The 14,640-nt window shown below is 44.4% G+C and overlaps 1 protein-coding gene across 4 annotated transcripts in view; it reads left to right on the forward strand.

Annotated features, from left to right (window-relative positions):
• Positions 1-403: 403 nt before the first annotated feature.
• FBXO34 (F-box protein 34) overlaps positions 404-14,640 on the forward strand; it is a 28,383-nt gene continuing 14,146 nt past the window's right edge. Inside the window, exons 1-2 of one of the 4 annotated variants that reach the window (XM_014947068.1) lie at positions 404-488; positions 11,640-11,744. The gene's annotated coding sequence lies outside the window, so the exon portion shown is untranslated. Of the gene's footprint in view, positions 489-1,145; positions 1,340-11,639; positions 11,745-13,841; positions 13,984-14,640 lie in introns of those variants that run through there. The other 3 variants (XM_014947069.1, XM_014947070.1, XM_014947071.1) reach the window with 3 other exon arrangements.

Below are 14,640 nucleotides of genomic sequence, written 5' to 3' on the forward strand. Positions count from 1 at the left end.
AGACTCCTAAACTTGTGTGCTTGATGAGAATGGAGGAACAGGTAAAGAAAGGGGTCCAGCGTGGCTACTGGGAGGTTTGTGGTCTCTCCTCTTTGTTCTCTCTGCAGCCTGGGCTCCCATGGTGCCAAAGCAGCTTCTGCCTGGCCACCCAGCAGTGGGACTTCTCCTTGTGGCAGGGCAGCTACCTTCGGTTGTAGTTGCTGGACTCTCTTTGGGGTGTACTGTCAGTTGGCACTGAAGATCTGCTCAAACTGGTGGTGCTCCACATGTCAGCTGTGCATTGATTGTTGTTCCCTCGTGCCCTTTGCACTGGGCAAACTGGATCTTTTTGGGTTTTAAGAGCTGGTTAGTAGTTGTAACATGGTTACCGTGACACTAACTTCCTTTTTCCTTCCCTTTTGCTCTTCAGAGATGCCATTCTCGTGAGTGTGCAAGGAACCTACAGAACTGTAATGTCTAACCCTACATGGAATAACAGCTCTTTGAAGGTACCGCCCTTTTTTAACTATGTGACTTTGTTATAGGATGGCTTAATGATGCACTGGTCTTTGCTTCAAAGCTTGAAATTGAGGAACCATGCCCTTATGTAATGCTGTCCCTTCCAAAGGGGTGACAGGGCTGTCACACTCCGGTCTCTGCTTTCCAGAAAACCTGTGTGCAACCCAGCACTTGATCTGGGGTGCCTGGGGCCATCCCTGTTTCTCGGGGAACGATCTCTGTAGGCAGGTCTGGTGTTGCCTTAGGAACAGATGGTGGTTTCTATTCGGAGAGCTGAGCTCAGCTTTCTTCAGACTTGGTGGCCATCCTTGGAAACATATTGCCCTTCTTTTTAGTGACGCGTGATGGCTTGCCTGGTTGTCTTCAACTTTAATGACCTTCTGGATCATCTTAACTGCTTCCAGCCGTATTTGTGAGGAATATTCATGATAAAGTGCAGTTCTACTTTAACGTTTAGATTGCAAAAAGTCTTAGCTTTTTGTGCTGCATTAAGCAGCTCTCAGGCGTTGGCTTTGCTCTGCTGTCTGATCCTGCAGTGATGCCATAATACTGAATTTTGGACTGCCCTGGAATGTTGCCGTGGCAACAGACTGATGTCACAGACTCAAGGACATGACTTCAGCGTATGATCATGCAGAGAGGCAGGATCAGATTTGGGAAGGAGAAAGCTGACTAATGCACATCTCAAAAGCAAACAAGGGTAATGCAGGTTACAGCTGACCAAGCAAGGTGCTTCGGTATGAAAATTCCCCTCTTAGAGGAGGGGCCCATCATGTCTCTAAGACAGGACCAGTTGACGTGATGAGCTTCTCCTTACCGTGGATAAGCAGAGATCTCGCAGGTATCCTCTCTCTTTTAAACAGGTGGTGTTTTGGGGTGGGGAAACTTGCTCTCTGGTGTCAGAGCTTTGAAAAGGGCACCTTCTTGTTTTAATTTGAAAGAACTTCTCAGTGGTCTTGTAAGCACGCTGAGAACACTTTGACTTGCTTCATGTTGTTCAAACAGTTTAATTGGTTTTCCAAAGCTTTTATTTTATCCATAACATTGGAAGGTGAAAGGGGAACTCTGCATCTGCATTATGGTCACATTTTCCTATATCCTATTAGCAGATTCCAAGATTGTTTAATGTGATCTCCACCCATTTCATTTGGCTGCAACCTTTGCTCCCATGAAAACAAGGCTGATTGTTCTGAATTGCTGTGTGTATGTGCTTTGGCACGGCATGAAGGTACCTATAATAACACAACCATTGTCTGGAAAAAAAAGCAGTTTGCAGTAATAACTACAAATAAAAGGGTGCAGTACAGGGGCAAGAGAGATAATGGTCGTTTTCCCACCCGTTACATACAGCAGATTCTCAACGTTGTCACCCCTGGGCATGACAGGGATGTGGGCTTTAGCATAGAATGTGAATATTGGGAAAAAGGGACTGAAATACTTGGCATTTTGTTCCAAGTTTCTCTTTTCCTGGACGCGGTTCCATTGCTCATATCTAGGGATGGGGAGACTGAATGACTTTTGCACAATGCGGTATTTTATTTGCATGCTGTGAGCAGTTTAACAAGTGTGTGTGCTAAATGAAGCATTCCCACTTTCAGTGAGCAGCTGACGCACCCTTAAAATAAAAATAAAAAGAAGTGCCTTTAGGTTGAACAGTGGGGTTTTGAGGGGTGACATTGTGCTGTGTGTTGGAGCGGATGGTCGGTCGTGCCAAGCCTGAATGTTAACTTGAAATGCTGTGGGATTCAGCAAATAACCCACTAAAACTCCTTCGTGCTGAAGTAATTTTTGCTCCTCTCTGCACTTGGTGGAATAAAAGCTGTTCTGGTGCAACATTTGGAAGTAACGTAATTGTTTTAAATGTTCGGTGTCACAGGAATTGAGGATATTTAACAGAAACTGGCATTTCTTACAGCAGCTTGGTTGCCTCCCAGGACAGGAAGCTGTAGAGTGTTAAAAAAAAAAAAAAAAAAGAGGGAGGGAAGGAGTTTTAACAACCCTCTCTCTAAATCAGGATGCTTGAATTGGGTGCCTGGCCTTGAGTTGAAAAAGAGCTGGAAGCTCTGTGAGATCCAGTGATTCAGGCTGCTCTGCAGCGAACAAGAAGATAACGGTGATGGACTACCAAGAAGGCAGCCCTGCTAAAAAAGAGAGGCTTTGTGATACGGTAAAGGGGAAGGAAGTCTGGAGAACTTCGAAAAAGACCAGATGTTTTGGGAGGTGGGAGGAAACTTAACTATCCATGGCGTTTGCTCTTGCAGCAGAGCCAGCAGGAGGAACTTGATACCAAACAAAAGTAGGCACACCCAGTATTTAGCACAGGGATCCTGGAAAGCTGCTCTTGGGTGCCGCGATGCTTTTCTCTTGGACAAATGTGTCCTGTGGTGACATCTCCCAGAGGCAGAAGTGAATAATACAAGCACCTGTGAGTTTGTGCAAGGGTATGTCTGAAAGGGGTCGGAGATGTTTGACGCTTCTCTTTAACGACAATACAAAAAAAATAAAATAAAATACCATAACAGATGTATAAAATGGTACTCGAGGCAGGAAGCCAAGAGGGATGCCGTTCCCTGAGAAAGAAATAACGACAGAAGATGCATTAAAAAAAAGAGGGAGAGGTTGCTCGTAGGGTGTGTTTATGGATTGTGATGATTTGGAAGCGCGATAAAACAGATTGCTGATCCTGTGTATCAAAGTACAAGCGGCGATGATTTTTTTCAAGCTGTTGAAACTTGCATCCAAAAAAAAAAAGATAAAATATATATTTTGCTCATATTAATAGGTTAATCCACTGTAATTGACTGTGAAATAAACCTGGGGGAATTTTCCCATCTGTATGTGCTGCAGAGCCTCCCTCTTTGCTGTCTACTTGGCAACTGTACCTTCAGATAATTAAAAGCTGTTTTTTAAATCCACTCCTCTTTCAACTGTGGGGTTGTTTTTTTTTATTTATTTTTTTATCTTGCTACTTCTCTGAGAGCCGTCAGTAATTCTTCTGGCTGAGGTTTAAAAACCAAGATAATGTGGTTTTAGGAAAGGCAAACTGCAGATTAATAGTTTTAATTTTTAAAAATACACCAGAACACAAAACCTACCAAACTAGGTGAATTTGTGAGGCTTTTTAACACGCGTGTCACTGCTATATATCCGAAAATAATTTAACTTGTCCAGTATGGGGAAACCATAAGTATACTTTGACTTTCTAAGCTCTCATGGCACTTGCCCCTCTAAAATCAATAACCAAACCTCTGTGGCTGCCTTCATTTGGGAAGGGGTTGTAATTACCCAGAAATGACAGGAGTTGCTCAGCGCAGGGATCCTCTGGTTTCAGCACATAGTTTCATGGCTCTGTAGTGTTTTGAGAGGCCGAAGGGTGGGATGCAGCTCCAGTGAGTTTCCAGATTCCTAACAGTGTGAGGGACTGTTTTTAATAGTGATGATAAAAACAGCTATTCCCAGTTGGAGGTTAGTCAGTGGTACAATTATCAGAGCTATGAAATAGTGCAGGGATGGCTCAGAATGGAAAAAAACCTAAGGCTTGAAACTTATTTTCTTGAGGGAGCTGTTTGAAACTATTTCCTGCAAGCTCGTGGAGAATTAGTGAGAGATGTTAAATGGGGAGAGACCAGGCTGATGGAGCTTGGTTATTGCTTTGGTAATTTAGTTTTCAGGCCAGCAGGCTTCAGCCGGCTTTCAGGAGAGGGATTTGGTAGCAATTTGGTGACGAAATGGTGGTGAGCAGGAGCTCTGGAGCTGGCACGTTTGATTTGTAAGGTTATGGTCTTCTGCTGTCTGGTGTGTTCCCACCAGCTGCTCCGCTGGGGAGGCTAAAAACAGGCTGAGTATTTTCACAGTAACGATCCCCAGCTCAAAATCTGGTTCATTTAAACCATCCTTTTTAAAATACAGATGTGGGTACCTTATTTTCTGCTTAGTTTCCTGCTGATTTGGTTCTTCTTGTTCATATTTTGTCTGTTTTGTCCAAGAGGGGGAAACCCTGAAAAGAGAATATTGATTGCACTGGGAGGGGGGCAGCGGGAAATGCTGATTTAGATAGCAATACGTATATTTTTTTTCTTGTCTGTCTTGTTTATAAAGCTGGTTTTGCATTGATAAGTCTGAAAGTAGTGTGAAACAAACCTGAATCTGATGTTTTCAGATGAACTATTAGGAAAGTTCATGCTTCTAAAGCAATTATTAACCTGGAAGGAATTGCACCAGAATTATTTCTAGTGCCCTGTTGTAGGTCCACGCTACTGAATTTTGAAGATGAAATGTGAAGAGGGAAAGACTTGCAGAAGTTCTCCCTGTTAACAAGGCACTTGAGCATGCAGAAGCTGTCCTTCACTGAAAATTAGATGCTATTTTGGTACCTTTTTTTCTTTAAAGAATGATTTGCAGCAGAATTGGTGCTGTGTGTGGAACTTCTGAAAATTTAATTGTGTTAGCTGCTGGGCATATCAACTGCAAAGCGCTGAAAATATAAACCTATTTTTTACTTGAAGGAACTCTTGAGTTATTAATGGAAAAAGAGATATTTAAAAATGTAGCCAAAGAAAAGATTCAAGATCCACGGAGTTGGTGGGTTTCAAAATTAGCTTAGGTTTTAAACAGTCTTTTGAAACAATCGTGCAGCAAGATACTGTATTAAGTGTGGGTCTGTGCTGCAGTTTACCTGCCAATACCCCAAGCTGGGTTAGTTCAGCAATGGTGTTCTGTGTATGTTCTTCTTTTAAGAATTTGTATAAAACCAAGCAGATTCTTTGGCTGGGAGGGATTTTCAGCGTGTCCTCGTGCCTGCTTTCTGTCTTCATCCAAAGCGATTTTGCCTTTGCCTGTCATTGCTCACAGGTCTATGCTTTTGGGTATTCCGAAGGCCTTTCTGATCTCTTTGAGCAGGTTCTGTGCTTTTTCAGGCTGCAAAGTGGTTCAGTGTGTGAAACGTCCTCTGCCTCCAGATGCTGTTTCCTGGATCGTTCACCTGCCTTTGTGTGGCCCCGGATCCACTCCCCGATGTGCCGGTTCCTCCTTCTGCTTGCTCCTGCTGAGTTCATAAAATCGTAGAATGGTTTGGGTTGGAAGGGACCTTGAACATCATAGAGTTCTTCCAACCCCCCCTGCCCTGGGCAGGGACACCTCCCACCAGACCAGGTTGCTCCAAGCCCCCTCCAACCTGGCCTTGAACCCCTCCAGGGATGGGGCAGCCACAGCTTCTCTGGGCAACCTGGGCCAGGCTCTCACCACCCTCACAGCAAAGAATTTCTTCCTGAGATCTCATCTCAATCTCCCCTTTTTCAGTTTAAAACCATTACACCTCATTTTATCACTACACTCCCTGATCAAGAGTCCTTCCCCATCTCTCCTTTAGGCCCCCTTGTGTGGTACCAGTTAAACAGCACCAACGCTTAAAGGCAGAGTCACAATAACTTTTAATTTCTTTATTTTTGTGAAAAGTTATGGGATGGGTTAGTCTTGGCCAAGAGGCAAACACCCACCCAACTGCTGGCTCACTCCCCATCCTCAATGGCTTGGGGCAGGGAATAGATTTCTAGAGCTGTAGGGTCAAAAGTCAGGGATGTTATTGATTACTGTTGCAGGCAAAACACTAAAAATGGATTTATTGGCAGTTAAAATAGATTTGGGTAGTGAGAAATAAAGAGATAAACATTAAACCAGTATCTTTCCCCTTTTGCTGCAGGGGAATACCTGCCCTGCCATGGTATTTCTCTGACCTTGGCCAGTTTTTCCTCCTTCCTCTCTCTATCTTGTGGCTTTTTTTGTTGCCCTTTCTTAAATATGGTTCCAAAATGGTGCCAGTCACTTGGCTGATGGGCTCAGCTGCATCCTGTAGTGAGTTATGGTGGAGCTGGATGGAAAGGACACGGGACAGCCATGACCTCCTCCTGCAGAGGCCATGGTAGAACCTAATCAGTGTTCTCCAGGTCAGGTTTTTTGTTTTGTGTTTTAGACTGTAGCCTGTTCTTTGTGGCCTTTTTGTTTTGTTTTCTAAGATACCACTGGAAAGAGCAGTGAATCCAAAGCTTGTTGAGAGGGTGTGGGTGGTGGTGGGCCTTGTTTGTTTGTGGGTGGGTGGATTGTTTTTAGATGCTCCTAATGACTCCTTTCTGTTGGAAGTTTTCTGTCCTCAGCAGATATAATGCTGCACTTTGTTATAAAATGTTCCCTGAAAAACAGTTGGAGCTTATTTTTATGTGAAATCTGTTCTGAAGTTGGGTGCACTTAGTGTAACTGGTTCCCTAAGTTTGCAGAGCAGAATTTTTTTGTAAACTGCTGACCTATAAATTTGAAATCTTGGAGTTCAGCGTTTTTTGCATCATCCTCGCAAGATGGGAGATGGTTTTCTGTGAAAGTGTGATGTCGGGGCATCAGCGGTGCCCTGGTTTAAATGGAAGTTTGAAAGGATTGAAGATTTCATGACAAATCACGAGACACTGGTGCAAAAAATCGTGGAAGACTCTAGAATGTGAAAACAGGGTAGATTCAGGAGCATGACAGAAAAATGTGGGCATTCGTAATTAAATACTTGCAACTAACAGCACAGTTACTTCTAAAACTTCTGGGTTTTTTGTTTGTTTGTTTTTGGTTTTTTGAGTATTTTTATATTTAACCTAGTGTTTGTGTTGCTGAACAAGGTTTCTGTTTGTTGAATTTGGTTTGGAGACCCTTAGGAAAAATTGGGATTCTTCAGAGATACAACGTGTATATTTTAACCTCTCAGCTCCACAATAGATTGGCTGAATGAATCCGTGTGGACAAAATTATGCTGTTCTGCTTTGACTCTTTTTGTATATGTATTTTTTTGTTTGTTTTGTTGGGTTTTTTTGTCTCCTTCTCTGGAGACATTCAAAACCCTCCTGGACAAGTTGCTGTGCAACGTGCTCTGGGTGGACCTGCTTTGGCAGGGGGTTTGGACTAGATGATCTCCAGAGGTCCCTTCCCACCCTGTATCAATCTGTGTTTTATTTACTGGGGGTTTGGTATTTAGAAGTTAACAGTAGGTTTGCTCTTATACTTTAGAAGCCATTTAATACCCCACAGAGAGAGGTGCAGAAGCAATTGCTACTGTGCATTGTGTGCCGTGGTGCAGGAGGACTTCTTGCCTAGATGATGTCAAAGTATGAGGTTTTGGGTTTCCTGATGACATTTTAGTTTACCAGTACATGCCAGTAAAATGGCCAGGACATAGATTCATGGATACACTTGTAATCGTTGGAGTATCTCAACTGGGTTTCTTTCCACTGTGTTAGGAGAGCTGCCACAAAACAGGCAAAGGAAACTTTTAAGAATTAGCGAGGGTCGTTATGCTATGCTCCTGGCTCATTAACAAACTACTCTGGGCAAATGAGTGAGTACTTAGTATCAGGCAGGCCACGTGATGGTCAGTTTATGAGCTGTCGCAGCAAAACCAAATCTACACAGTTTGTGCCAAAATGAATCAAGTGGACTTCTCCAGCCAGGATCACTGACATCTGCAGGCAAAGCAGGGTGATGAAATTAGTGTTGACTGTCCTAATCTGCCCTCTCAGTGTTGTAATAACAATTGGGACCTTTAACAAACTCATGGGTTCTTGAAAAAAAGGTGGGATTCTTCTTCTTCTACCTTCCAGGGTAGGTTCAGGCTGGATATTAGGAAAAATTTTCTTCACTGAAAGGGTTCTCAGCCATTGGAATGGGCTGCCCAGGGAGGTGGTTGAGGCCCCATCCCTGGAGGTGTTCAAAAGACAGGTTGATGTAGTGCTGGGAGGTATGGTTTAGTGATGGTGATGCTCCTTGTTTGTTGTGTGGGTGTCTATTTTTGTCAGTTAGGTTGATGGTTGGACAAGATGATCTTTAAGGTCCCTTCCAACCTAGAAGATTCTGTGATTCTTGCTCGTTTTAACTGACTTTCTCTAAAGGGGGACAGGTAGGCTCTCTGTTGGCATTCAAGCTTATCTCTTTCAGGTAGGCTGTCTGGATTTCTGTCTCTGGATTTTGTCCTAAAACTCCCCTTTAAGGTCAGTTCTGCATCTTGCAGTGGTTTCTACCGTTCTTTGCGTGTCCAGGAGTGATCCAACATAAAGCTCAGCCTTACAAAAGGAGGGCACGACGTCTCCAGAGCTCTGGGAGTGCTTCTCGACTATTTTTGGAACCAGCTCTATTGCTTCTATAATAGGAAGGCTTCTGGAAGCTTTCTCCTTCCCCTCGCCCCAAGAAAAGTAGCCTTTCAGCTGAGCTTTCATTAATTCAGAATCTACACGGCAAAACAAATTGAGTTTTATACTCTAAATAATTCAGACGTGGCTCATGGATCGCGTGCCCTCAAGTCACAGGGAGTCCCTTTGCCCGTACCCCGAGGAGGCAGCAGCTGTAGCCCCAGCTCGGGGGGGTGTTTTCACTGCCCCCTATTTATCATTCGGGGCACACGGGACGTTTTGTGGTGACAAGGAGTGCCAAAAGAGGCAGTAGCTTTCTAGAAAGCAGAGTAACGTGTGACTCGGGCGCTTGCCACCAGTGCTGCAGCACCATTGGAGAGTAAGGAACTTACTGGTTTGGGTTTTCCTTTTGGATCAAGCGGAACAAATCTAATGAGCCAGTTCTTAACTTCTTCCCAGTCGAGCCACGGATAGTGTCCAAATTGTGCAAGACAACAGAAACCTTTCAGGAATAGCTGAACAAGGAAAACACTTGTAATATATATGTATTTTTTTTTTCCCCCCCTGTATTAAAATACAGGGTTAAGAAGGTGCAGCAGAGTTTATCTCATCTTCAGCTTCTTTTTTCCTTCTGAGATTTTCTTTTTGAGAGGGGATGACCTAGCCCTTCCAATACTAACCACACCTAGAGGACAGAAGGCATAAGAGCTACGAATTTGAAGCCTTTCATTCTTTAATTGACATGATTTTTGGAAGGAAGAAGGGTTCTCCCTGTGGTCCTTCATTAGAATAAGCGTTTCATACGCTTATCGGTACAGCAACCAGCGCTGTTTGACAGCAGCAAAGAGTCAGCCGTTGCCTTGGAGCCCTGCACGCTTGTTTCCCCGCTTCCCAAACGCTGGTTTTTACCCGCTGTGCATTCAGAAGTGTTCCTTTCCACTGACTTGAAAAAAGCTAAAAAAATCACTTTGTGGCAGATGTTTTTCCCAGCACGATTCAAGGTGCGGTTTTGAGACATCTGAGTCCAGCCGAAGCTGCTGAGAACTTCATCCCACCAGGCTTTGCTAGTGCTTGGGGGTAAGTGGGGTCAGAGACTTGATGTCTTCTGGGTTAATTTTCTCCAAGTTCAGCTCCTTGAGCTGCTCCAGGTGAGAAATCAGACAGGAGCCAACGCTGATACAGGGGAAGGGCTGGGATGAAGAGAGGGGTGAGAATTCCTGCGGGGCTGCGCAGTGGTTCAGAGCATCCACGTGTTCCCTGCAGACATGGATGCTCAAACTTAAATTTGTGTGGGAATCTTCAGATTTCAGTTAAATAACTGCTCCATCTGGTGTTACCCAAGGTAACAGAGTATGAATAGGAGTTTGGTGGAGCTTTGAGAAGGGCTGGAGTGAATTTGGTGGGGAATTGAGCCAAGGGCAGCGATAACAAGGTCCTGCTGCTTGTCCAGCTCTGGTTTCCAGTCCCTGGAAGAAGTGATATCCGCAGGTTTTGGTGTGTACGTAGACATAGGAAGTTCCCCTTGTTTATTCCAGCTGGAGCTCCTGTGGCAGCTTTATTGCTTTGAGATTAGATAACAGGTCTATGCAAAGCTATGCATTTTGACTGTCAAACGGAGGAGAAGCTGAGCACACGAGGTTTCACAAGGCAAACGATGTCGGTGGTGGCTCCTGCTGCAGATGAGGAGGGCAAACTGCAGTTCAGCAGGACTTAGAGAACCTCATCGGATTGTAAGGATTAATATTTGCATCTCTTAATGCTTGGAAGTTGGATACAGTGTTTTTACTAAATACCTAGTTTCATGGCAGGGTTTGTTGCCTGCTCAGGTGGATGCAAACACAAATGTGAGGTCGCTCTGAAACTCTTTGTTTCAGAGTTAGAAGGTGCTTGTTTTCTCTTATTTTGCCTAAGACTGTTCTGTTAAATAAAGTAGTAAAACCCGTCTGGTGAACTTAGTGTTAAAAGGTAGTTCTTTAAGGTGTTGGAAATAGGGTTGTGTTTCTCTACGTGTGTAAGAGGCTGAGGACCTGGTCTGTCATCTCGCTGTCCAGCCTGCTCTGGGAGCTGCTGTGGATCCCAGGTAGTTACCAGGAAACGTGAATGTTGGGATTAGGGAAAGAGTCTTGTTTCCCAGGGTGGGTGTTTGGAGAGGGCTGGCGAGGCTGGGAAGTGGCAGAATTGTGTGTCTGGTGGAATATGCTTGTAGAGACAAGTATTTAACAACCTAAACCTGAGCTGAGCGGCGGGGGAATGGACGTGCAACTCTGTTCTTGCAAGAAAACAAAACCCCACGTGGAGATCCCTATTATAAGGCCTCAGCACTGGCATTTTTAAAATATTTTTTTTACCTAACTTTTTTTTTTTTTGGTATAAACTCTTTGAATTTCCTTCTGAAATCTCTGCTGTTGCTTTCTCCTGCACCCTGGCTGTGCTGGTGCTCTGTGGCCCTGCAGAGCATCCTGAAGGTAGCCTGGTGTGGACATGGGCTGCTCAAACATGCTTTTGCTGACAGTGTGGTTGCTGCTCAGAACCGGTCCCGAGCCCATGGCCTCCTTCCTAGAAAGCAAATTTTCTGAGAGGATGAGCCCATCCTTTGAACCCATTTGTTTATCAGTTGCCATCGCTACTGTTTAAAACACGCTTGCTCTTGCAGCAGAGCTTTAGCTATCAAAATATCAAAAGCTGGAGATACTGCTGCACGGATGAAGAGACCTTGACCCCGTCTCATCCACTGTGGTTGAGTTAATACATTTGTTTTCCTGAGCTGCCTTTAAAACTGCTGATATTCGGGGAGTTTTGTGGGACCGTTCAGCAAACTGCTGTCCGTTGCTGAGAGGACGTGATGGTTACTGCTGCCAAAATCTGAGTCCTTCCCACATCTTCTGCAGAAAGGCATATGTTTGGGGGTGGTTTCAGAAAGGGAGGACGACACGATTAGGTTTTTAACTTTTCTCTTCTGTTTTGTTTCTCTGTGCATCCGTATTTCAGTTTTCGGGCTGTACTGGATTCTGTGCAAAGGTATCAAATCAGCTGAAGCACCTACTGCTAAGGATCAGCCTCGGTAAAGAAACACCCTGTGGTAGTTAAAGGGCAGTAAGTATCTCTGTGCTAGCTTAGATGCTGATTTATATATTTTTTTTTTTTCTTTTTTAATTCACAAGCACAGCTTTTTACTACTCACACAGTAGGAATTTGTCAGTAGCTTGCTGGCATTAATAGCCTATTTCAGCTCTTTTTCTATAGCCCAGCAGCTAGAGGAAGGGGGGGGAAAAAGCAGGCTTTGTATGGAGCTGTGTTTGGATCTGTGCTGCAGCTCCTGTCTGAACTTCTCTGTGTCTATTTTCTCAGCTTTTGCTTTCCTCTAGTAGGTGCTAGTTCCTTCTTAAACCCATCCCACCATACAATACTTGTCCTCAAATCAGGGTTGTGGCTGTCCCTGACCTGAATAAGTTCACTTCATGGATTTACTTCTCGAGCTCTTTACTACAAACAAGATGATAGTTTGGTTTCTTTTTTTTTTTTTTGGTCTGTGTGGTTTTTTGTTTTCTTATTGTTTACTTCTCAATTGAGCTGCAGAGGAGCAGGACTAGGACAAAACATCTGGTGTTCCTAACCAGGAATACATGGAGAGAGGTTTAGCTATTGAAAAAAAGTGACTGGCATTCTTGAAATGGAATGGTTGTGTTTATTTGGGTGTGGATATAATCATGTTTCTGCGATACAGTTCCTGCTGAGTCTGAAATGCTAGTGTCAGTAAAGCCAGAAGGAGAAGCCAGACAAAAGCTTGGATAAAAGTCAGGATTTCAGTGCCTCTTACTGATGGTTCATGGGAAAGTAATGATTTTGTGTTTAACTTTTGATTTTCATAAAGCACTAGGCATGTGCTTCTTTTCTCTAAATTGCTGATGGTGAATATGTATTTTACAGCCCACAAACCATCAGAAATAGCTGATTTTTGTGCCTAGGTTTCACTCTTGCAGGTGGATCTTTGCTATAGTCTGGGCAGTCTAATGAAAATGGTGTTTTAAAAAAAAAGCTTTGATTTCTGCTGCTGCTAACCACAGCAGCCTAACTCCTTGTCTCTCCGAGCTCATGGAGTGGAGGGATGCTCTCATCCTCCTGCTCTGCTGGTGCGATCCTTCCAGCTCCTCCCTCCAGTGTGTTCCTTCACCTTGTGTAGAGCTCAGCAGAGATTTCTTGGTGAAGACTGGAATGTGTTTTTATAATATTCTATATATTATTTTAGGCTCCTGCTTACTCCAAGGTAGGCAAACAATTAGCCTCTTACTCACCGTCGCTAGAAGAATTGTGAAATTTCTGTAGCAGGTACTAAATTGGCTGGATCTAAAACAGTTTCTATTTTCTCTGACTGAAAAGTCATCATTTATCACTTTTTTGGGCTAGTGTGGCTACCAAGTTAGAGCAGGTTTTCCAGGCCAGGAGTGTTTAGCGACGGTGTTGAGTTATAAACCACATTGGCCAAGCACTGATTGACTGAGCCCTGCATAGGTGGAGGCTCTTTTTCTGGGATTTACTCCTCTGGAAGGTGTTGGGAAAGGGGTGATGTGAGAGGCTCCATCTCTGTGAAAGCTTGGTGGCCAGCAAGCACAAACTTCCAGTGAATGCCTCTGCCAGGCTGGGCTCTGGAAATGATGCTGGAAGAACAGTACAGCATTAGGAGCACTGGGAAGAGCTGCTGAAAAGGAGAGGACAACCTGCTGCAGTAAATGACAAACTCCCTGGGGACGCAGCTCTATAGTTAGCATCTTCAAATGGCATTCCTGTATTACGGCATCATTGTGCACGGTCCTCTAGAGAGGAAGCGAGCGTTCTGTAAAACAATCTGCTGGCAGCTCAGCCTTGAGGATTTGAGCTTTTGCAGGGCTCTTTTGCTGTGTCACTCTTCCCCTTTTCTGTTCCAACTCCAAGGTTGTTGTTCTTCCACCGGTGAAGTACGTTAAAGCCCCGGTGATAGTGTCTCCTCCAAGGACAAGGCAGCAAGTGCGACTGAGAGATACTGCAGAACAGCTTTGTTTGGGTGAAATCTGCCGTCTTATCTGCGTGTGATGCAAAGACGGGGCAGTTTTCCCAAGGCTTGGCAGCTGCCTGGTGGCATGTGGTTTTTTGTTTTTTTTTTTGTCCTTTTTTGAAATCCGCCACGTTATTTTGATTAGAAGGAACGCTCACGTAACTCCTGGCCAGCAGCAAATCTTAGTGCTTGCAGCGACTTCCCTCCGAGGCCCGATTGACGCGGTGCTAACGGGCAGAAAGATCTCGTGCGTCCTGTTTGCAGGGAGCTTGGAGGACGGCGTGTTCCACGGGAGGTGCCAAGGTAGTGCTGCAGTCGTGTAGAAGGTGAAAGAGCATTGTGTGTGCAGGCAGGCTGTTGGGGGGGGTGTTAATTTGTATTTTAGCAGCGTTCAGAAACTCCGGCTGCAAAATGGGATGATGATGTTAAGTTCTTTTGTATTTTTATATATATTTTTTATATGTGTGTGTGTGTGTATATATATATATTTATTTTTTTTTCCCTCTCATGGCACCTCGATATCTCTCTTGTATTTGGGCACCTCAATACAAGAGAGATATCGAGGTGCTGGAGCGGGTGCAGAGGAGGGCAACGAAACTAGTGAAGGGCCTGGAAGACAAATCATATGAAGAGCGGCTGAAGGAGCTGGGGCTGTTTAGTATGAGGAAGAGGAGGCTGAGGGGAGACCTCATCACTCTCTACAACTACTTGAAAGGACACTGTAGAGAGGTTGGTGCTGGTCTCTTCTCACAGGTAATTAACAATAGAACGAGAGGGAACGGCTTCAAGCTCCAACAGGGTAGGTTTAGACTGAACATTAGGAAGGAATTTTTCACAGAAAGAGTGGTCGGGCATTGGAACAGGCTGCCCAGGGAGGGGGGGGAGTCACCATCCCTGGCTGTGTTTAAGGGACGTTTAGATGCAGTGCTAAGGGACGTGGTGTAGGGGAGGACTTTGTAG

Source organism: Calidris pugnax, unplaced genomic scaffold (assembly GCF_001431845.1).
Source record: "Calidris pugnax isolate Ruff unplaced genomic scaffold, ASM143184v1 scaffold127, whole genome shotgun sequence".
In the NCBI taxonomy this organism is placed as follows: Eukaryota; Metazoa; Chordata; class Aves; order Charadriiformes; family Scolopacidae; genus Calidris; species Calidris pugnax.